A 23,522-nucleotide genomic window follows, 5' to 3' on the forward strand; every position below is an offset into this window, starting at 1 on the left:
AGTCGGCCCCTAATAATAAAAGGGGGGAAGATACTGTAAAATGACATCAAGGGCTCCCAAAATCGATAAACCAAGGTGTAGAGGATAGGGACGCAAGTAGACATTGAGTACTGCCAGCGAATATCCTGCGGGGAAAGTGAGTAACAAGCCTAGAATATCAGGGCACCGTGAGTCTATGGTCTTAACTGTGCAGCCCAAGTGAGTGGCAAGCCATACAACTAACCCCCCTGAAGGTCTACCCCTAGCTCCTTGGACCGCAGGGACAAAAAAGGACGCATAACCCACCCGCACTGGTATGGTCCGTAACCACGTTTCTTGGAATAAGCAAATGTCAAATTTGTCCATTAACTCTCCCCACTCAGGATTAGGAAGTTTGGACCCCAGGCCAGCCACATTCCAGGACCCAACTAGGGGTCTGCATGTAGCTACCTGGGGTGGGCAATCCCCTAGGGAGTCACAATCAAGGAGGCGGGAGGAAGCTATCCGGTCTAGGAGACCAGACTCAGGAGACCCTTGCATGGAACTATTGCTTTGGGGGGATAAAGGAGTAGAAATTACTCCTATCCCAGTTACATAGGCTGTATTAGGTACAGCCACCTCCATATTACAGATATCCTGAACCAAACCCCCTTTGGCGTACCTGTGCCTTCCTTCAGTGTCCCTCAAAGGCGATGGTCAGTCCACAGAGCTAAGTACATCAAAAGGATTGGCAATCGGAATATTAAAGTGAGATTGGTGAGTGGCTTGATGAAAATAGGGTAACCCCTAGAGCTTGGGACACAAGGGTGCATGTAGAAATACCCCAGGTGGCAGGTATCAATAGTGCCCATTTTAGTCTTCTCACCAAAATCCAGTATGTGGCCAACGACTCTCGGGTCCCTAAAATTAATTAAGACACAGTCGCCACCTATATCTTTAGGTCTGGTCCCCAGCCAGCAAACTCTACGTACAAAAAGAATCTCCCCCCGTCCTACTCCATCCAGTGGTCTATGTTTAGATAACCAGTGAACGACTTTATTTTTTAATTCAAAATATGTTTCCCCCCTATCACTTAATAAGGGAGGTACTCCCGTGAGCACCACCACATAGGGTGAAGCCTCAGGTGGGAGCTGCGGTAGGGGAGGAGAATTGACCAAACCTGATGTGCCTGAATTCACAGCCGGAATAGGTAGCAACCTACCCGCCCCCAGGCTCCATGGAGCACAGGTCTTAATGCTAGAAGGTTGATCACGAAGGACTGCGCCAGTGGGGACCTGAGAGATGTTAGAGGAAATAGAAGGGCCAACAACAGGTGGGGGTATCACTGGCATCACTAAAGGCATTTGGACTAAACCAGGTAATGTAGGTTGGGGGGAGATAGAAGGAACCTGTGAGGTAGGTTTACTGGTCAAGGATGATAATCCCGAACCCTCCATGCTACCAGGAACATGTAGAACGGAATTTGACTGTTTTTTCCCAGCACCTTTTGTATTAATCAAGGATAATAGTCAGTCGATCCTAGACGACAGGCTTTTAAATAAGGCATTTAGGGTTTGGTCTATATGAGACTGCAAATCTGTTAATATATTAGTAACCCACACCGGCGGGCTTGAGGTTGGTAGATGACTAACAGTGTCCAAGTAGTCAGGATTTGTGGTGGAAGAAACAGAATTTTTAACCATTTTTTTAGCTTTCTTTCTTTTCTTTGCCTTCACCCTCCTTTTGGGTGCCACGGAAGATACCGGAGAGGAAGAGTAGGACCAACTTCTTCTCGCACCATTTCCGCTGGAATAGGCTGGGCACAGGGTAAATGTGTAAAAGAAGGCAACATAAAAGACAAGGCTTCCTCCTCTGCCTGGTTAAGGGAATCTACCGAACCATCATCCAATGGGGGTGCAGATGGAAAAGCGGGGGTAATTGACAACTGCCTTTCGGTGTTTTCAATTGCCGTGGCTACCACCCCAATGGTTTGCTGTAACATTTTGTCAATAGCAGTGAGGCTCGGGAGCGGTTGATTCGAATTAGCGAGTTGCCTGGTCATTGGTCGAGCAGTCGGATGTTTACAATGTTTCCCCATAATTAAAACAGAAATCACATAAAAACAAATCAACCTTAGAGGTATTGACTAAATACCTAAAGACAGGTAAGTTACATAAAGATAAAAACACTATAATAGCAGCTTCAGACTGATTATTTAAGGCAAAAATAAACAATAAAATGGGTGGACAAATAGAGAACACAAGACCCAACTAACCCGATAGTACCAATAAAGAGGGGTGGCCCAGCCCGGCCTCCTTCGGCCTTTGACGGGCAAGGACGGACGGGCCCGCCCTTGGCCCGGGCTTCGCCCAGGCGCTGCCCGCGCGAGTCCCGCGTAGCGGGAGGCACCCCTGGCTTATGAGGGCTTCCTGCCCTCAGCTGTGCACACTGGTCGCGCTAGGGCCGCTGGGAGTCGTAGTTCGGTTTGGTCGTGGGTGCAATGCTGTTCCCCTCACGGCTTCGAAGACAATGATGCCAGGCAGGTGAGAGAGTGCAGCAAATGGACCTGGAAACAGCCGTTCCCCTCACGGCAAGCGAAATTGACTTGTGCTCGCGTCCCGCGCTGCGGGAGGCGCCCCTGGCTTATGAGGCCTTCCTGCCCTCAGCTGTGCGCACTGGTCGCGCTAGGGCCGCTGGGAGTCGTAGTTCGGTTTGGTCGTGGGTGCAATGCCGTTCCCCTCACGGCTTCGAAGACAATGATGCCAGGCAGGTGAGAGAGTGCAGCAAATGGACCTGGAAACAGCCGTTCCCCTCACGGCAAGTGAAATTGACTTGTGCTCGCGTCCCGCGCTGCGGGAGGCGCCCCTGGCTTATGAGGGCTTCCTGCCCTCAGCTGTGCGCACTGGTCGCGCTAGGGCCGCTGGGAGTCGTAGTTCGGTTTGGTCGTGGGTGCAATGCCGTTCCCCTCACGGCTTCGAAGACAATGATGCCAGGCAGGTGAGAGAGTGCAGCAAATGGACCTGGAAACAGCCGTTCCCCTCACGGCAAGTGAAATTGACTTGTGCTCGCGTCCCGCGCTGCGGGAGGCGCCCCTGGCTTATGAGGGCTTCCTGCCCTCAGCTGTGCGCACTGGTCGCGCTAGGGCCGCTGGGAGTCGTAGTTCGGTTTGGTCGTGGGTGCAATGCCGTTCCCCTCACGGCTTCGAAGACAATGATGCCAGGCAGGTGAGAAAGTGCAGCAAATGGACCTGGAAACAGCCGTTCCCCTCACGGCAAGTGAAATTGACTTGTGCTCGCGTCCCGCGCTGCGGGATGCGCCCCTGGCTTATGAGGGCTTCCTGCCCTCAGCTGTGCGCACTGGTCGCGCTAGGGCCGCTGGGAGTCGTAGTTCGGTTTGGTCGTGGGTGCAATGCCGTTCCCCTCACGGCTTCGAAGACAATGATGCCAGGCAGGTGAGAGAGTGCAGCAAATGGCCCTGGAAACAGCCGTTCCCCTCACGGCAAGTGAAATTGACTTGTGCTCGCGTCCCGCACTGCGGGAGGCGCCCCTGGCTTATGAGGGCTTCCTGCCCTCAGCTGTGCGCACTGGTCGCGCTAGGGCCGCTGGGAGTCGTAGTTCGGTTTGGTCGTGGGTGCAATGCCATTCCCCTCATGGCTTCGAAGACAATGGTGCCAGGTAGGTGAGAGAGTGCAGCAAATGGACCTGGAAACAGCCGTTCCCCTCACGGCAAGTGAAATTGACTTGTGCTCGCGTCCCCAGTCCCTATCAGTATCTCCAATGTGCCCAGGGAAGCAGTCACTGGCTTCTCACCTGAAGTGATCCTTTTTTTAGGTCTCGCCTAGCGATGCAGTGCGAATGAAGCAAATTAAGGCATGTTAACGAAGTCCTATTTGTGACCATATAGGAGTGCAAATTTCCTTTTAGCGCCAAATTCTATGGCATAATTAGCAGCCAAGTAATTTTAAAATGATTTAAACAAGTGTTTCCATTGCATCACTGGTTTGCCAGGAACAGTAAGAAAATGCGAGATCTGAAGAAGTTGAGTGTTGGATGCCATAACGATTTAAACTGTATTAAAACGGTAAATAACTCCTAATTCTAAAATAGCAACTAGAAATAGCAGCTATTGCAAAATTAAATGAGTGGGGCTGGCGTGAGAATAATGAAACAAGGATTTATGAATCAGCAACTGACAGGGTGTGCTTGTTGCAGATTGTGAAGGTTGAAGTCTTGAGCAAAAGAAATGGTCCTAAACAAGGTGTGGCTGTCAGCGAACGTGCAGGTAAACAGTACTAAATACCTACTTTCAAATGTGGCGTCTCCCCAATCCTAGATGGCCTCCAGGAGCAATGCTCATTGTACTGTCACTGATGGGGTCTAGCAACCAAGGCACGTGAAGCTGAAGATGAGCACGTGGAGGTGCACGTTCTTCCAAATGAGCAGGAAACCTCTCCTTTGCGCCAGGAAGTCCCGTAGAGTTGCTCAGCAACCCAGAAAGAAGGAGTAAGCCGGCTTTGGCGAGCAACATGGGAGGAAGAGGACAACGAGACTTCGTCAACGAAAATTAGCCGGTCGGTGGGCTCATCTGTGGCAAATCCTTGTCACCAAAATGTTGCGGTGAAGAAAAGAGTCAGCATCAGCCATGGGTGAGTGCCAGAAGATTAACTTTAGGTAGCAGGAAAATGAGCACAAGGCCGCTCCTCAGGTGTCCTCGGTAGGACAACTTGTTAAACACAACAGATGGTCAGTAGTTTCTGCCCCAAACAAGGATAGCTAGGAGCACACCATGTCAGGATTGGGGGAATGGCTTTATATTTTTGTTGGACATTTATTTCCATTGGATTTGGTTTTGGAAATATTGACCTGTATTTGCACCTTATATTTGGACTTTTGACTTTCAGTTTCCCATATTCCCCCTCTGAATGTTGCATATAGAATGTGCCCTTACATCCTGTTGTTTGTCTTGCTTTGCCTGTTTCCCTCTAATTTTAGATCCATTATCATGAATCAGAAACTATTTTAGGTAGCTACTGCCCTCCCCATCGAAAGTTTTCACCAAACTCCTATTGTCTATCACTGGACCACATGTCCCTAAATGTCAATGTTTTTCTATCACCTAAACCCCCCAAAATCTGACCGACTAATCCGGACATTGGTAACAGACTTAGCAGCAGAACCCTCTCGCTGGAGTCTCACCCGCGGGGATCCACTTCTCCAACCTGAGGGCTGTAACGGACATGGTCGAGGATAGCGGCATGCACACCACGGAGAGCCAGGGACTAACGTGACTGTTTGGAGGCGGAGCGCCAACCTAGGAGAGAGGGCGAAAGAGGCGAGTTGTGGGGCTAAAGAAGAGCGGCTCGCTGGGTACGGCGCACCGCCCTCCTCCCCACTCCCCCCTTGACTGCGGCGTAAAATTCAGTGAGCCGGAGGGAGCAGGAAGGCCTCTGGAGCAGACCACAAACAGGGAAAGAAATGGCCGCACAGACCATAGAAACCCTAATTGGAGACCACAGCCATAGTGCAAGAAGAGGCACACCGGGGGCCAAAAAGACGAGAGGGTTTAATACAAGTACTGGACTCCGGAAGGGGGGTACAGAATACCACAATCCTGCCTCAAACATTGCGCTAAGGTTAATAAAACACACCAGCGTACTCCACAGAAACCAGAAGTGTCAGGGGACAGCCCCATTGGATATAACGAGCAGTAGGGAATCAGTGAGGACAATAGTTGAGAAGTCCACACCCTGACACACTGCGAAGGCGCCAGGTGGAAATCCAGGGTGTCAGAAGCTCGTAGCCGAAGCAACACAGTGGGTTGGCATACCACATAAGTAAGGCAACATAACCAGCAAGTTGTGACTGACAGCGAGGAAGGGGAAGGGGAACATAGTTAAGCTCTCCTGAAGGAGCAACAAAGTTTCTGCCAGAAACGGACCACCAAAGGTTGGAGGGGGGCAAATCTACAGGCTCAGTGAATGAAAAGCCCCTGCCCCGGATTCCCAACTCATGTAGCCAGTGATCGGAGACGTTGGTTCCCCCGTTTGAGATAAGACAATGTTAAGTCCATACTAGAGGAAACGCGCACTAATTCCAGGAAGACTCGCCTAGTTGGAACCCCAACAAGGACCGTGGAATTTAAGGTGGGAAGAAACCCAACAGGCCAGAGAGGAAGGCGCACTGACAGGCAGGCGGCAGGGATTGACTCCCATTTTCCTGAATCTCAGTGAATCAACAAACTCTGCTCACTTGTGCGGATGATGGGGGGAAGGGCCGAAAGGAAGGCATCAAACAAAGCTTGATAAATTTGCTACAAATAAAAGCCATATGATGGAAACGGATATACCCCCTCCACCTACTACAGCTACCCAGTTACATTCAGAGACCGATGATCCTTCCCTCAAGGAAATTATGAAAACAATCACAGCAGTACGCACATCCCTGGAGCACAGAATGGACACCATCATGACTGAGGTTTCACTATTTAGAGCAGACCTGGGAAAGATGAGAGATAAAGTAACCACGGTCGAGATTACGGTGACCAGGCTCCAGAGCGATTTGAAAACCACACAAAAGCAAATTAAATAGCTCCAAACCATTTGTTGTAACTTAGAAGCGAAGTTAGATGACTATGAGGGAAGGTCGCTGCGTAGTAATATCCGTATAATTGTAATTCCGGAGCGCGCAGAAGGGCCAACAACAATTTATTAATGGAAGAACTAATAACCAAACAACTGCAACCACAAGGCCTCTCCAAATTCTTCTCAGTGGAAAGGGCACACCAGGTCCCAGGGGGCAGGCCCAAACCTGGAGCCTCATCTAGACCTATCCTGGCCCGCCTGTTTAACTTCCGAGACAGGGATGTTATCCTGCAGACAGCAAGAATTGGACCACTGGTGCACCATGAAAACAGCATGATCACTAGGGGTGGGCGGAATTTGCGAAATCCACTTTTGCAAATTATCGCGAAAATGTAAAAAATGATCGCAATCACGCGGAAATATCGCGAAGATGCGGAATTGTTTTCCCCGCATGTTCGCGAGATTTTCTGCATGGTTGCGGCTCGCCAACTTACCAATGTGGTTGCTCGCGAGCGCGGCCGTCTTGTTTTCAGTTGTCTTGCGGTGCATGATCGCGAGAAGAAAGACGTGATCGCGCGACGCATGACGTCACTGCGGGAGCGAACTGTCGTGAGACAGCGCAAATGGCTAAAAACAATACAACATCTCATGGAGAACGCGACCGGATCAAGAAAACTTGTCAGCGAACGCAGGGATTCAGGTAAGGCGATCGCGCGAGAATGTATTATTTTACAGCGCGAGCAAGAAACAAATTATCGCCAAGCTGCGGAATGCGGAAATTTTGACATTTTCGCGCTTTCCGCGGAACGCGAAAATGTCAAATTATCGCAATTTCCGCAAACGGAACAAAATTTTAGCCCAGGCCTAATGATCACCTTCTTCCCCAACTTTACGGTTAGAGTCCAACAATAGCGACGATCTTTCAACTAGGTCAAACTGGAACTGCAAAACCGAGGAATCAACTATTCCATGTTCTTCCCAGCAAAATTGAGATTTGAGGCGGAAGGCAAGGCATGGTTCTTTGAGAAGCCAGAAATGGGAAGAGAGTGGTTGGAGGGGTTGAGGGTGGTGGGAGGCAGAAGCCCGAAACAACGGCAGGAAAACCAAAGACAAACACTGCAGGCGCCTATGGAACAGATGCGTCAGGCCCATCAGGAGCGATCAGACTGCAGAACCGGAACAATGAATATGACTTACACTGGTTAAAAAGACGCTACAGACACTGCTGAATGGGCTGGTAACAGGTGAGCCTGACGTTGCAACAGGAAGAAACACTGGGTAACACACAGAGAGACACAGACACTTACCTAGTAAGAGATGGTTATAAACTGCTTCCCTAATGATATAGGGGTTGGGTAATGGACGCAGGGGATTGGCCCCGGTCCCCCATGACACAGACTGGGAAAGGGTGACAGGCACTCTGCATAGTTTGGGCCTCGGGCAGTTCTAGACCCGGATTGCAGGGAGTTAGGGAGGGGAGTATTTCGTGTAACAAGTTGTTTTGCAGTAATGTTTATTATAGGAAGGGTACGAGAGGGAAAGGGAAGAACTGTTACTCCTTGTTAGTTGACAGGAATTCTCGGAGTTTGACAGGAAGAGTGAAATGTGTTGAACATGTTAAGCCAGATATAGTAAGAAAGAGTATGAGTGTCACACCACATATCAAGCCGAGTGTAAAACTACGCCCGATATAGAGGAACGGGGGAAGGGAAAAAGCCACAATAAAAATGCTCCATACTGACAAGGGCCCAGGATTGAGACTCCTCTCCTGGAACGTAAATGGGCTGGGAGATAGATTCAAGAGAGGAATTGTATTCCAATACATCAAGTGTCACTCTCCTGACATTATACTACTACAGGAGACACACCTGATCGGTAACTCCTGCAAAGCCCTTGACCGTTGGGGGTACAAATTGATTGTGCATATGGGATTCGCTACAGGGTAAAGAGGGGTGGGGATACTACAGAGGAAGACCTTTCCCCTTGCAGTGCACCGTACCTGGGCGGATGCTCTGGGACGATATGTGGCAGGGTTGGGGACGTGGAAGGGGAGATCGATAAACATGGTGATGGTCTATGTCCTCCCAACACTACGTACACAAGACTTTCAAGATATAGGCGACATACTGTTGGATCTTCCGGCAGGGTAACTACTTATTGGGGGAGATTTCAACGTTGCACTATCAGCTCACAGAGATAGATATCCACTGTGGGCCTCGCAGCAGGCCAACTTGTGACTATTTGATTTTCTGAACGCCATACGGCTGGTGGATGTGTGGCAAACTCACAATCTAATAGCACAGCAATACACGTTCCACTCGGGAGCATATAGTAGTCTCTTCAGAATAGACTATGTGATTACATTGGAGGATCTTGTGGGATGGTTTTGAGAGGTGCACCACCTAGCAAGGGGAATGTCGAACCACTCACTGCTTTGGGCAGTCTATTTGGAGGGTACACCTCGCCCGGGAGGGAGGACAGAAATCGACCCATGGTAGTTTAAAGTCTCCCGGGTAAAGCAAGGGCTGCTTCAAACGGGAAAAAACTATTTCGCAGCAAACATGGGGTCGGTCCAATCTGCGCAGACTCTATGGGAGGCATACAAGCCTGTGGTATGAGGGTAAGCCATCTCTCTGATAGCGGGACTCAGAAAAGACAAAAAGGCTTGAGCATGAGCTCCAGGAGCTTGAGGCAGCCCTTACGGACAGCAACACTGAAGAGACCAGACACACCCCGAATCTCAAGAAAAAGAATACCAAGAGCTGGCCACAGATGCAGCATAGGCCCACTATATGGCAACCAGGCACAAATTATACGAAGTGGGAGATAAGATAAGACAAGGAAACTGTTCTCTTGGCTCAACTGGTGAGAGCAAGCCAGCAGACTAGTTACTACAGGTGCCTCAAGAGAAGGAGAGATGCTTAGAGACCTGCAGCAGATTTCAGACGCCTTTGCCACTTACTACCGTGCCATATATTTACCCACGGGAGAATCGACAACTGTTGTCAGACATTCCCCTTCAAAGCCTCAGTTCAGAGGCTTCGGCACTAACAGAGGACGAACTAAAAGAGGAAGAGATAGCGCAAGCAATCCAAAGTATACATTCGGGGAAAGCATCGGGGTCCAACGGCCTTCTGATTGTGCTGTACAAACTTGCAGCAAATACGGTGGTCCCCCATCTTAAAAACATGTATCTGCAAAGCCGTGCCAAGGGTAGGCTTCCAGAAGACCAACAAATTGCTTCCATAGTAGTGATTCACAAGGAGGGAAAACCAAAGGACAATTGTGCATCCTATCATCCCATTTCACTAATTAATGCTGAAGCCAAAATCCTAGCCAAGCTACTCGCTGAATGCTTGGTCCAAATCATCCACAATTGGTTCATTCTGACCAATCTGGCTTTATGCATGGACGAAATACAGCTCTTAACCTATGAAGACTTCATGGAGTGGTGCGGAGGGATTATACACATTGATAGAGGAGGCAGTAGTCATGTCACTTGATGCCCGTATGGCCTTTGACACTGTGGAAGGGCCATACATGTTCGCAGTATTAGACAAAATGGGATTTGGTCCCAACGTTATGGCTTGGCTTAGACTTCTCTATGCTGAACCCATAGCACAAGTTGTGGTTAACAATACAGTGTCTTGTAGATTTCCCCTGAGAAGTGGGGCAAGGCAGGGCTGCCCCCAATCACCGCTAATTATCGCCTTAATGTTGGAACCTTTGGCTTACTGGGTCCGGAGGGATCCATTGATATGGGGCTTACGATGGACCGAAGGATGGGAAGAAAGAATATCTCTATATGCGGATGACATTCTCCTATGATTAGCATCCCCCAAAACCTCAATCCACAGGGTGTTGAACATATTTACCAACTTTGGCAGATACTCAGGCTATAACATTAACTGGACTAAGTCCACCATCTATATACTACATGGAGCGTATCCCACACTTCCCAAGGAATGTGCGGTGGAGGTGGTAATGGAGGGGTTCTGATATCTGTTTTTTTTTTATAACTGTAGTCCCTGATCTCTTCTATAGATGCAATTTGTTGCCCCCTACAACCCCTGCAGGGAGATGTATGTCAATGGAGGACATGCTCCGGAGAGCTGCCCTCTTTAAGATGATGCAAACACAAGGAGATGATGGACGGAGTGCTGAAACTTTTCAAACACTCACCCCCAGTCAAAGATCTGGGTTGAATCCATCATCATTCTTTAGCTCACTTTGCCACCCCAGTTCAGACACAGCTATATGCAAATCAGTCTTGACCCTGTGTCTCATGGGAACAGTCCAGCCCGAACTGCCAAGCCATGTCTTCGCTGGACAGGAAACAAGCATCCTGGGACCGGTTTCGGGCTAACTGCCCTTTTCAGCCAGGCTAGCTTGAATCCAGTGGCAAAGTGAGCAAGGGACCCACGTCTGGGCATACCCTGCCAACTTAGGGCAAACAAAACACAAGGAGATGATGGACGGATTGCTGAAACTTTTCAAACTCTCTCCCTCAGTCACAGATCTGGATTGAAACCTTCATCATTCTTTAGCTCACTTTGCCACCCCGGTTCAGACACAGCTATATACAAATAAATCTTGACCCTGTGCCTCATGGGAACAGTCCAGCCCGAACTGCCAAGCCATGTCTTCCCTGGACCGGAAACAAGCATCCTGGGACCGGTTTTGGGCTAACAGCCCTCTTGCTCACTTTGCCACTAGATTCAAGCTAGCCTGGCTGTTAGCCCGAAACCGGTCCCAGGATGCTTGTTTCCGTCCAGGGAAGACATGGCTTGGCAGTTCGGTCTGGACTGGGGTGGCAAAGTGAGCTAAAGAATGATGATGGATTCAAACCAGATCTGTGATTGGGGGTGAGTGTTTGAAAAGTTTCAGCACTCTGTCCATAATCTCTTTGTGTTCTCTTTAAGATGATGACTCTCCACTGGTTTCTATATATCCTACAAAACACACCATATAATGTGCCTTCCAAGTATTTCCAAACAATTGAAAGTGAACAAAGATTACTATTATGGGATGGGAAGCCCCTGAGAATCGTACACTAGAAACTAGTCCGGGGGTGGTACAATGGGGGTATCTCACTGCCCGATATACGTAAATACTATTGGGCATCACAACTGGTAGCTATCAACCAATGGGTATACCAATCACCAGACGAGCCCGCGTATTGAATGGATAGATATGTACTAGACAAGAGGGGATACACTAAAGCACTCTACACCCCACCCCGGCACTCATCCATGATGGGCCCAACTGAAATCACAGTCCACCTGTGGCATATGGTTCAGAAACTGATGGGATGAGACAACAAAATAACACAAAACACCCCACTGTGGAATGCTGAAAAAATAGGTGCTATGGGCAAATTTCAGGGCTTTGACAAATGGGACCTAATAGGTATATCCCATGTAGGTGACCTGTGGGCAAGGGGAGATGTGAGATCTTTTGCAGCCCTCCAGCAAGAATATGAATTGTCCAATGCTGAAGCATTCTGCTATCTGCAGATTGAACACGCACTACAAGCACTAATCCCCAAAGGAACGGAACTCCCAGAGTCTTACCCACTAGAGGACAGAATCTTCATAGACCACATGAACTGTAAAACCATATCCCAGACATACCAAAAACTGGTTAATAATTTCCTAGACCCCCTCACCAAGCTCTGAGAGCGGTGGCAGTCAAACATAGGCGATCTGGATGACGAGGAATGGAAAGACGCTTTGTCATCCCCGAAAGAAGTAGCCATATCGAGCAAATTCAGTTTAATACAACTGAAAATACTCCATTGAATATACTACTCACATAACAGTCTATCAAAAATGGGTAGAAGAGATGACCCTACCTGTTGGAGGGGGTGTGACCAAGAGGGAACATACTACCACATACTATGGGACTGCCCCTACATACAACAGTACTGTGCGACCATTGTTCGAAAACTGTGTGAGATTATAGGGGTGCAAATAACCCCACCCGAGTTGGTGCCTCTTAAATGTATGGAAGCCAACAGACCTGAGTCAGAAAGAAAAAATCTGGGTCACAACGGTACTGGTAATTGCAAAGCGCAATATAGCCAGAAATTGGGGGGGGGCGCCAGCTACACCAAATTAGCGAGACTGAATGGGAGATCTTGATTGGTGTATGATAGAGGAAAAAAAAGTATATGAAAGAAAGAGTTGCCAAAGAAAGTGGGAGCAGGTCTGGAACAAGTGGAATAGCTATAGTGGGATACTATGTGAAAACCTGAGGAGGGGAATGCAGCGGGGGACAGACCGTCTAGATGAACCCCCCTGAGATCGCGGCTTAAAGGCATACACACAAAAAAGCAAGTGGCAGAGGGGTGATGCACTCATGACTGTACATCATGTATCTGAAATTGTAACTGGTTCTGTGTAAATTGCTCTGTATCCTGTCATCTTTCAAGAAACAGATGTTATTTAAAAAAAGCACTTCCATTACCTGGATGGTGCTATCCTCCATTGCTGTTTTATTATTTTGTGATTGGTGGCTTCAGACCCATTAGTTTTCCATGGTATGGGGATTTGTGCCCTTCAAATGTTAATAACCCTCTATATTTTCCTTTTTGTAAACATGGTTTATATATTTCTCAATAAAATGATATATTATATTAATCAAATATATTAATGAAATAAATGAAGATATTTCAAAATACTTGTTTGTTGGAGTTTGTATAAAGAATGTGCATCACATGTATTTGATGTGCAAAATTTGTTTATAGGAGTTTTAAGTACACTTTAGAAGGCATGTATTATGTTGATACATTGTCCTTTGTTCCAGGGGGAATCTTTATGATACTATTGCCCTAACCAACCTTCATCTTTGTGCCATGACCACCCTCCAGACCTGCCCTCCTTTGCTGGCTGTGGCTGAGAACACCAAAGCTGCTAATTGGAGTGATGAACATGACTTTGATTTAACCTCATGAGGTTAAGGACATTGGGTGAGTCAGATGGTAGCCTCCTCCATCAACCAATGTTGACTGCCTCCCACCTTCTGAATCCATAGCTTGGGCTTTAGAGCCATGCAGGGTGATTGGCCATCCCAGGAGGCCTCTGTGCTCATTAGAGAACTATTACGTTAAATGTCTTAAGGAGCTGAGTTGTGATTTATATATACTACTTCTCCAAGGAGTTTGTGGTTGTGGGGCTCACAGTGCGCTAATATTTGTGTGACCCAAAATAAACCTATTTACATAAAATGCAGTTTCAATGTTCTCAGTATGAGACTAACCTGCCACAGACAAACAGGAAGATGTAGCTAAGAATGATCCTTTTGATGCCATTTACAATAGGTTTCAACTAGAGAGAGTAGTTTCATGTCTCTGAATGTGAGTCATGTATTTGTTCGATAGGTATCTCTCAAGGAGGATGTGTTCCAGGTTTCTTGGGATGGAACCCTCCCTAGTGTATACGATAAGCCTGGAAATGTAGACATGTACAATACTGCTGCATCCTGTTTCCTCATCACTGTCCTTTCACAATAAGGGTGAACCCCGCCTTCGAGGCAGGCTAGCTTGTTGTCCGATACATATAACTGAATACTTTCTTTAATCTTGAAATAATAGTCCGATTATAGTGTTTCTTACTGATGGGCGTCATCACCTCTACCTGTAAATCCTTGCTGCAATGCAGGGAGACCTGTTTTTACCTGTCCCACTTCCTAGACTGAAGGTGGCTTCTGCTTTAACTTGTTTGCCAAGGTGAGTTACCCTTAGACCTCTCCTCTTTAAAGTATGTGAATGCCATGTTTGATATGTTGCTGGCCTCTCTACAGTGATCATTGTATTCTGCTCTGCTTCCCTCTGTCTGCCTTGTTTCAATTGCCAGGACATCTGGCTGGGCCGTATGGTGCTTGGGAAAGCAGATCTTATGGAGATGTCAGATTTGAAGGTTGTACACCCACTGAAAGCTCCTGCCGTCCCTGAAAATCTATCCTGGGCAGTCAAGGAAGGATTTGCTGCTGGTGATAGGAATCTGGGGGGAAATGGAAAAGGGAGTAAGAGAGAAACATTAATGGAGGACGCTCCCTGGTGCAGAATGAATTCAGTTGATGAGTGGCACAATGCTACCTCCATGATGTGGGAATAGGTCAAACTGTACAAATTGGAAAACAGGTGAGTATATTAACCAGCTGGGTTAGAAATGTAACATTCAAATGTGTTTATAAAGCTTACCGGTTGCAGCAGCTGTTGTTGGAGTTTTGACCCTTTGGCTCACCTGGAATCCAACTGAGAGTTCCAGGACACTACCACCAACCCACCAGATAGACCAACAGAACAACAAGGAGGCAAAACACACCAACACAAGGAGGTAAGGCAAAAGTAGAGACTAAGGAGGAAACCAAGGGAATTGAAAGGGAAAAAACAACAAACTTGAGGTTTGAATACAAATGTGTGGCGCACTAATGACTTGCCCTGAATGGTCTGGAATAGGTATCTGCCACCATTAACCTGGACATGATCTTTCCCCCAGAAAGTGAGTGATTTCATGACCATGTAGTTGTTTAATTTTCCTGGTCCTCTGGGTTTCCATTGACCTATATTTCATCTTTTCTACCCCCCCCCCCCCCAGGTGTTCCAGACTGCCTATATTTGTCTTGAATCCTGACCGGAGCATATGAAAGATCAGTGCGACCGCTTCATTAATGACGGTTAGCATTTATCAAGAACGCCCCTAAGGGAGTTGGCCAGTAGACCTCAGGCCTTTTCTTGGTGGCAGTCTTGCAGGAGAGCAGGGCTTCCACTCCAAACATCCAATGTCTAAATGGCCAGCAGTAGAAAGCAATTGCTTGTACTATTATGAGCATGGAAGAGTGACAGTGTACCCAGAATTGGAGCCATGTTATGCAATGCAGATTTGTAGAGAACACCACCACCCGGGAGGGTATCCTAGTGTGTGTGCCGTGGCCATTTCTTGTGGTGATACAATTGCATTAGCCCATGGAAATTATATGCTGCCCAGAGGTCCCTCACTTCTCACTTGCTGTTCATGGGGATAAAGCCTCAGATCTGGCAGAATACAGCCAAAACACTTAACCAAAGTATGTGTCCTTCCTCACATAAGTACCCTTACTATATCTATACAGGTATTGGCACCAGTGGTGGCTTTTATTCAGGTAAAGGGTGTTCACTAGTCTTCATATCAGGATGAATGAATAATGTGTGCTCCTTCTTTGCTAAAGGAAAAGTATTATTGTGCAGAACTCTCCAGGAGTTTGGCTTCCTTCTAAATCTGGGTAACTGCCATCCCATTCCAGCTCATAATTGTCTGTTTAATGGGGCCCACTTTTTTTATTTACCCGGGGAGGGTATTACTGCCAAGGGAGCATCTGGCATCTCTTCAGTCTCATCCAGAGGTCCATTAGAGGGTAGAGGTATTGACTACAGAGAACTTTCTGAGGGTGCAGGGGTACATGCCAGACACCACAGCTGTGGTGACCTGGGCTCCATTACATCTGAAGCCACCCATGCAATGGCATTTGACACCTTTCTTACTGCCCTGCATTTAAAAATACAGGACAGGCTGGTAAAGAAACATGGCTAGGTGGCAAATTTATGTGCAACATCTGTGGGCTTCTTGGATGCTGGGAGTTGTGATACTGGTACTGTTAAGCTTCAGTAGGAGATGGCATGGTGGTTGATGTATTTCCACTTGTTGATAGGGGTTCCTCTGGCACCTCCGCTCTCCTTAATGCTAATCACAGATGTCAGTGCCCTGGGATGCATCCACACTGGCGGTCAACGTGATGCAGGATAGGTGGTCTCCAGTAGAGGCTTGCCATTCCTCAAAATGGTGGGTACTGTCTGCTGTTTTTCTAGTAATAAAAGCGGTTGAGCCTCTTCAAGGGAATAAAAAGTTGGTCCTCATATAGAACCTGCAGTAAAAGACAAACAACAACCAGAAAGGCAGAGAGAACACGGTCATAAAGCCCAGCACAGGTGACTCACGCCTTGGGGCTGAAGCGCAACTAGTATCAGTGGCACCCATGTATCCAGTGGTGTTCAGAGAATGTGAGAGGAAAGTCTTTGGGCCCCATATTCCCGTCCTCCATCGTCTTTCTTCTGCACTTGGGCTGCGATTACAAATGTATGTCAATTAAATCTTGTCAGACCTGCAGGCAAATATATATGAGAGAATAGATGCCCATTACCTTGTGTCTTAATGTGAATGAAACCGAGATTCTGCTATCAGACAACACCTAACTGGATCCCAGTTGTTGGCCAAACGAACTTGGCAAGCTGCCCCTACCTTTACAAACAGTAAGGAATCCAGGAGTTGTGGTTGACTAAACACAGTTGCTTGAGCCGCAACCTCGCTGCTGTCTTTATAGCAGCGCATGTCCAAATTTGTAATGTATCTCATGTTGCCCATCTTGAAGGCCTCTCATTTTTTATGCCTAACTTAGAAAGTAGTATTTTCATTGTATTATATCTATTTGAATGTGATCCACTACAAAAAACATAGGTAGCAAGCAATTCAGAATCGTGCAATCAGGAATGTTTTAGGTGCATGAAAATCTAATCAACTATCAGAGACTCATAAGGGTATATTCTCAAGAAGCTATCGCAGAGTTAACGGCACTTTATCGCAGCCAAAGTCGCGATAAATTTATCACCCCATTCACAAGCTGGTGCTAACAGCCCATAGCACCAGTTTACCCACGATAGCAGCCGCAAAAAACAGCGCCACAGATGACCCCGGCAACTATCACTAATGAGATGCAGAGTAGGCGTTCCTGTGCCAAAAGCCTCGTCAACACCACACCGCAACATTCTCAACAACCAGCCAGATAGGCGATAAGTCCACAAAACATGCGATATGGCGCATTAGCAGCGGGAAACTAACACCTGGTCTGACCTGGTGTAAAGTCGGATGGCAGCCGGCACCAGAAAAGGGAGCCCAGCCCACAGCCACACCTGAAGGACAACAAATGCCATGGAGCTACTCATCATGCAGCTCCGAGCCCCAACAGGGCCCCAACAGGGCCACAACACCCACCGCCAACACCCCCAGGCCCACCACCACCACCGAACCCCCCCGCACAACCCCCCCGGACCACCACAGAGGCAGCGGACAAAGACACAGACCACGGACCTTCAGAAAACGCACCAGCCTCACAGACATTATCCCAGAGTATATCATTGCCCACTACAGGCTCAAAAGGACAACCATCCTCCGCATCTGAACATCATTGCCCACAGGCTGACTGTACCAACACAGTGGACAACCAACATCCCTCCGCAGACAAAGCTGTTGGCTGTGCTGCACCTGTTGGCCTCTGGGACATTCCAACCAACAACCGCCAGAGTCGGAGGAGTCTCACAGCCAGCCCTATCAAAGTTCCTCACACCTGTCTTGGATGCCATCATCAGCTTGGTACCCCAGTACCTATACTTCCCACACACTGCGCAGGAACATCTGGAGACCAAGCAAGGCTTCTACGCCATAGCTGTATTCCCGCACGTGTTGGGGGCAAAAGACTGCACACATGTCCTACTTGTGCCCCCTGCCGACACTGCACACAATTACCGCAACAGAAAGCACACGCATTCCATCAATGTGCAGGCAATAGTGGACCACCGGGGATTCTTCACCAATGTTGTCGCCAACTACCCAGGCAGTGTGCATGATTCCTTCATCTTCCAACAGTTCATCATCAACCAGCGCTTCCAGGATGGCACCTGCGGAATTGCCCTGCTCGCTGGTAAGTACCAACTGAACACACCACACACCTCAACTTCACAATCATACAACTCACAACTCTGGCAATGCACACGTTACAAACCCACATAAAACATGCCAAACAACATGCCGACCCACCAGACACGACAGCACAACCTACCATGGGAACCCGGCCTAGCCATGTTCATGAGCCATGAATGGCATGGCACCTCAGCCACACATTAGCAGAATGTGGGAAGAGGCGGGAACCAGACATGTGCGAAGGAGGCAATGTGACCGATAAATGGGACTGCGCACAATGCCAAGTGTGGCATGGATGTGTTGGACAGACTGCAGTATGCAGACCACACACATATCCATATCGACATACACCTCTGGTGTTTGGTGTAGTGGACAGTGGACGCAACCAGGTCACCCCAGCCAGTGGGGGAGATCAAGGAAATGCAGCTTGTTACATCCCCCCTGTAAGCGTGAGAGGAATGGGCTGGCCCGGCGTATGCCAGGTCAGCGTATGGTTGTGAATGAAAAGCATGTAGCCCTGGCGTGGTGCTCCTCCGGAATGCCCAATGTCCCTGACAGGGTGGCGCCTCTCACCCTGCCACGAGGCCTACGCCGTGATCGGTGTTGCCTGGGATACTGTACGCCTGCTGCACCCTGTGCCGCTGGTCCCCGAAGCCATCATGGCCGCCCCTGCGCATCCAGGCATCACTGCTCACCTGCTGACACCGGCGTGTGTCAAAGAGGGCCCATCACGTGCCGGTGCAAGCTCCAAGCCCGAGGGCCATGACCTTGACAGACTCCTCAGACCTTCACGGCCTCCGTGACACAGGCCCGCGGAGCTCCTTTCTCATTGAAGTACTCCACCGGCATACACAGCGAACAAGTAGGACACACATTTGGAACTGAGTCTTGATTACACCATGGCAGAGTACATGATTTAAGGCTGAGTTCATGTCAGTATACTCCCTCCGATGTGGTGCCACCAAGTTTGTGCATAGGACTCCCACCAAACGTGTCTGTGGGCCCTTGCTGACTCCGGCCTTTTTTGGCATGTTTAAGTCACATTTCAGGTGCCTGGATGTCACAGGTGGAAAGCTCCTGTACAGCCCAGGCCTGGTGTGCAAGATGATTGTTGCATGTTGTGTGCTGCACAACATATGTTTACCCCACAGAGCCCCATGGATGCGAGTGCCAGATGCACCGGACGATGATGATGAAGATGAGGCAGGTGGACCACACCCCACTGCAGCCGCAGTAGGAATTGCCCGTAGGGACTACATCATTGACAATTTCTTCTCTGGTTGACGTTACATGGTGAGGGTCCTTAGCAGTAATGGCACAGTAAGATGACTGACCACAGGCAAAGCATGTGCTAATAAATGCATTCCGAAACACATTCCCTGGATGCATGTCACTCATCTGTAGAGGCACTTCACTCAGACAAGTGTGGGTGCGACATGTTGTGCTGGAAATTTTGGGATTTGTTAATGGATGGTGGGTATGTCACCTCTGTGCAGTGAGGCTGTTTAGGGTGTCACGTATTCGAACTGCCAGCTCTGTGTGTCACAGTTGTTACGGTATCCCACTCTTCCGCGTTTCACATGTGTCCCAATTCATTCCATTTTGACTGTCATTTGTGGCCTACAAGTGACAACAGGGCTTCTTTTGGGCTATGATATGTGCCGCCATGATGCAGGGATGCATCCTGTGACTCAAGTCCCGTGACATGGGTGACATGTACGTGGGGGGGAGTCACTGCCCCTACATTGGTCCTTGCTTTCATTATTGTATGGTCATGGTCATGGACATGGCACGTTAGTGTGCAGGGGGTGTTGTTTGTCCCTCTGCTATGTGAAGAGGAGATGCGGTTTCACAGTGTGTTCCGTGTTTGTTTCCGCATTGGCGCAGTTTACATACTGAATGCATGTCAATGTACATTGTGGCTGTTTGTGGGGAACTGACTATCTGATTTGGACAAAGGACATTTGTTCTGCGTCACAGCTGTGGGGTTGTGCTCGTATGTTGTCATCTCCCCGTTTGTTTGGTCTGCTTTTATGGTGCATTTTCCCACCAAACGCTTGTGAATTGCAGGCCTGTTGCTGGTTTTCGCTGCTTTATATAACGCGCTTGGCCTCATCGCAACTTTTTTGGTGTTCGTGTTTGGCATTTTTGCGGCGTGGCGTTGATTTTATCACGTTCATTTGACGTGTTATCTGGGGACTATCGCATGGTGCCACTGTGTTGTGAATACTTGGTTAACACAGCGTAAATTTCCCGCGATGGACTGCGATGTTGGAGGTTGCGTTAAGTAAGTTTTGCGATGGTTATCACACGTTCTTGAGAATATGCCCCATAGTTCTTGGCTTACTCCCGTATAAGCATCAGGTTCAATCCAAGGTTTTGAAATTCATTTGGAAGGCATTTCAAGGTAGAGGACCCAGATATTAAAAACGCCGTTTTCCAGTTATAAATTGCACATGAGAGCTAGACTTTTATAGTGATGCAACATCGATTACTGTAAATAGGACATTTTGTAGGATTGGCGGTAAATTGCTCAGCATCTCTGGCTCTAAACTCTAGATATCCACCATTCTTTTACATTCAAGGTGAAAGAAAATTTAGACATTTGGTAAAATGAGTCATGTTCTTCTGTTGCTCCCATTAGGCCCTGGAGATCATAGTTTCTGCTGCTGTGTCACTTGCCTCGTGCTCTGCTGAAGTGGCTTCAGGGATTACCCAGCTCCCTCTCTGTCCCGGAATGTTGGGGGCGTCTCTCTGTTTTGTTCACCTCTGACTACGAATTTAGGGGCATATTTACAAGCGGGCGCTAAAAAATTATCGCCGCTTTTGCAGCCGTTTTCGGCCGAAAAGCGGCGATAATTTTATCGCCTAATTAGCAAGTCCACGCTAACGCGTGAAACCTTGCTTTAGCATGGGGATTCCTAACGCCCAGCTTTGCATCTCTAATGAGATGCAAAGTGGGCGTTCCTGACCTGGCATGACAGGAGAAATGTCGCTAAGCGACATTTCTCCTATCATCAAGCCCCACGCTATGAAGCATAGCGGCAGGAAAAGTAGCGATAACCCCTGTTATCGCTACTTTCCTTACGCCTGCTTCAGGACTGACTTAGCCATGATATCCTATGGAAGGTGGATATCATGGCTAAGTCTGTGAGTCCCTATCAACAAGCTAACGCCACATAGCGTGAGATTATCGCTGGGTTTCCAGCGATAATCTCACGTTAGGCAGTTAGCGTGAGGATTTTTATCGCTGAGGAGATAAGCGTTGCTAATAGCACGTTATCTCAGCGATAAAAATCCACGTTACCCGGCGATAATTATCCTCACGCTAAGAGCGCTGAGCGATAATTATCGCCGGGTGTTGCTGATATGCCCCTTGGGGGCATATTATCAAGGACAGCGTTAACATCATCGCCGGTTTAGCGGTAGAAAACTGCCGCTAAACCGGCGATAATGGGCTTGATAATATGCTCTATGGAATTCCCATAGAAGCCCATGTTCACACCAGAACATGGGCTTCTATGGGAATTCCATAGAGCATATTATCAAGCCCATTATTATCGCCGGTTTAGCGGCAGTTTTCTGCCGCTAAACCGGCGATAATTTTTAACGCCGTCCTTGATAATATGCCCCATAGAGGTTTACGGACTAGCAATGCAGACACTAGGTAGGCCGGCTTTTCCTGCATTCCTGTAAGCTATTGTACTGCTACTGTGCTTTCTCGGCTGGATATTTCTTGCCATTTTCTGAATTACACCGTGAACAGAGATTCAAAGCCTTCTGTGACTCCTTTACTGTGCTAGATTTTCTCTGAGGGTGATTTCTTAAGGATTTGGGGGGTTTTCCACTCTTATGGGCAGTTATTAAGGCATGTATGGACCCTGGAAGTTCTTTGTCTTCTTTGGAAGAACTGACTGGGCGATTTCTCTAAAGTTTTCCACAGAGGTGTCTCGATGTTCATTCGCCATCACATTTTGTGATACGGCTCTCGTTCTCTGGGGCTTCAAGGGGAAGTCTTTTGAGGTATCAAACAATTGGGTAATGCACAGCAGACCACCCTGGAAGTCTTTCTGGTGTTTCTATGTATTTTTTACTTTTTGTTAGCAGCATGTGTTCAATAATAGGGCAATAAGATTTTCAAGGATGAGGTTCCTGTTTAGGCAGTGAGGATTGTGACAAGTGATAACTCAACTTTGAGTGATAAAGTTTAGCAGTAATTAATGTGGTTAGTTCTAATCATGCTCAATGTCCACCATGCACATTGCCGTGAATTGCCCGGATCCCAGAAATATTCTTTACCACATTTTTTACCGTGTGTTATCCAAAGGCAAACATTTCTGCCCAGAGAAAAATTTGTTTCCGTACCCCCCATGAAATATGCAGTGGCCCCCTTTCGTTTTTACCCTGAAAAGGACTTATCCCTGCTCTGCAGACGAGTAATTTTACAGGTTTGCAAAGGACCAGCACCATTCGTAAAAACGCATAAATGTCTTTTTTTATTTTTTTACTATTTATAAAATAGACAAGGAGTATCCCTTTAAAATTTACTTTAATGAACAATTCACAAAACTGGTGGATTTCCTCAGGAATAAATCTGAGACGTGAATGCCCACTGACACTAATTTTGTGGACCGGGAAGTTTCCAGCAGCAGATTTTTGTGATTTGAACCTTTGAATACAAAGACAAGTTTGCCGAAAAGTGGTACACCTCAGTTCCTACAAAACAAGCAGAATAATGTAGTTGTTACCAGTCTTTTTATTTAAACAAGGCATATTTTTGTGTAATTGTGTATGTTACAGAATCGCTTTTGGAAATACTCATGGGTTTAATAAGATGAACAATTAAAAACAATGTGGTCGCTACATAGCACGTATCTGGCACCTAGTGCATCGTGAGCTGAATGATTATATATCAGCAAAGGGACACAGAGGTAGACTCAGCTTTTTATACTTGTGGTATTTTTAAACCACAAGTTGGTGGCATAATATATTTAAAATAATTTTTTTTTGATGGAACGCAACAATGCTTTTTAATGAATGAATCTCCTTCTTCCTGTTTATTACTTCACTGACTGAAACTGATACCGGGTGCCGGCCTCTGTGCCTCCCATCTCTGCCCATTCATTGCAGACGACATTGTGAGGCCCGGGTCTCCGGAGAGTTGTTAAGGGGCAGGGACGCCATGTTCGGCCTGCGTGGGTAATGGGAGGCCTCCCTTTCACGAGGCTCCAAAGGATGCTGGGAGTGTCCCA

The sequence above is a fragment of the Triturus cristatus genome, chromosome 7, assembly GCF_964204655.1.
Source record: "Triturus cristatus chromosome 7, aTriCri1.1, whole genome shotgun sequence".
Classification (NCBI taxonomy): domain Eukaryota; kingdom Metazoa; phylum Chordata; class Amphibia; order Caudata; family Salamandridae; genus Triturus; species Triturus cristatus.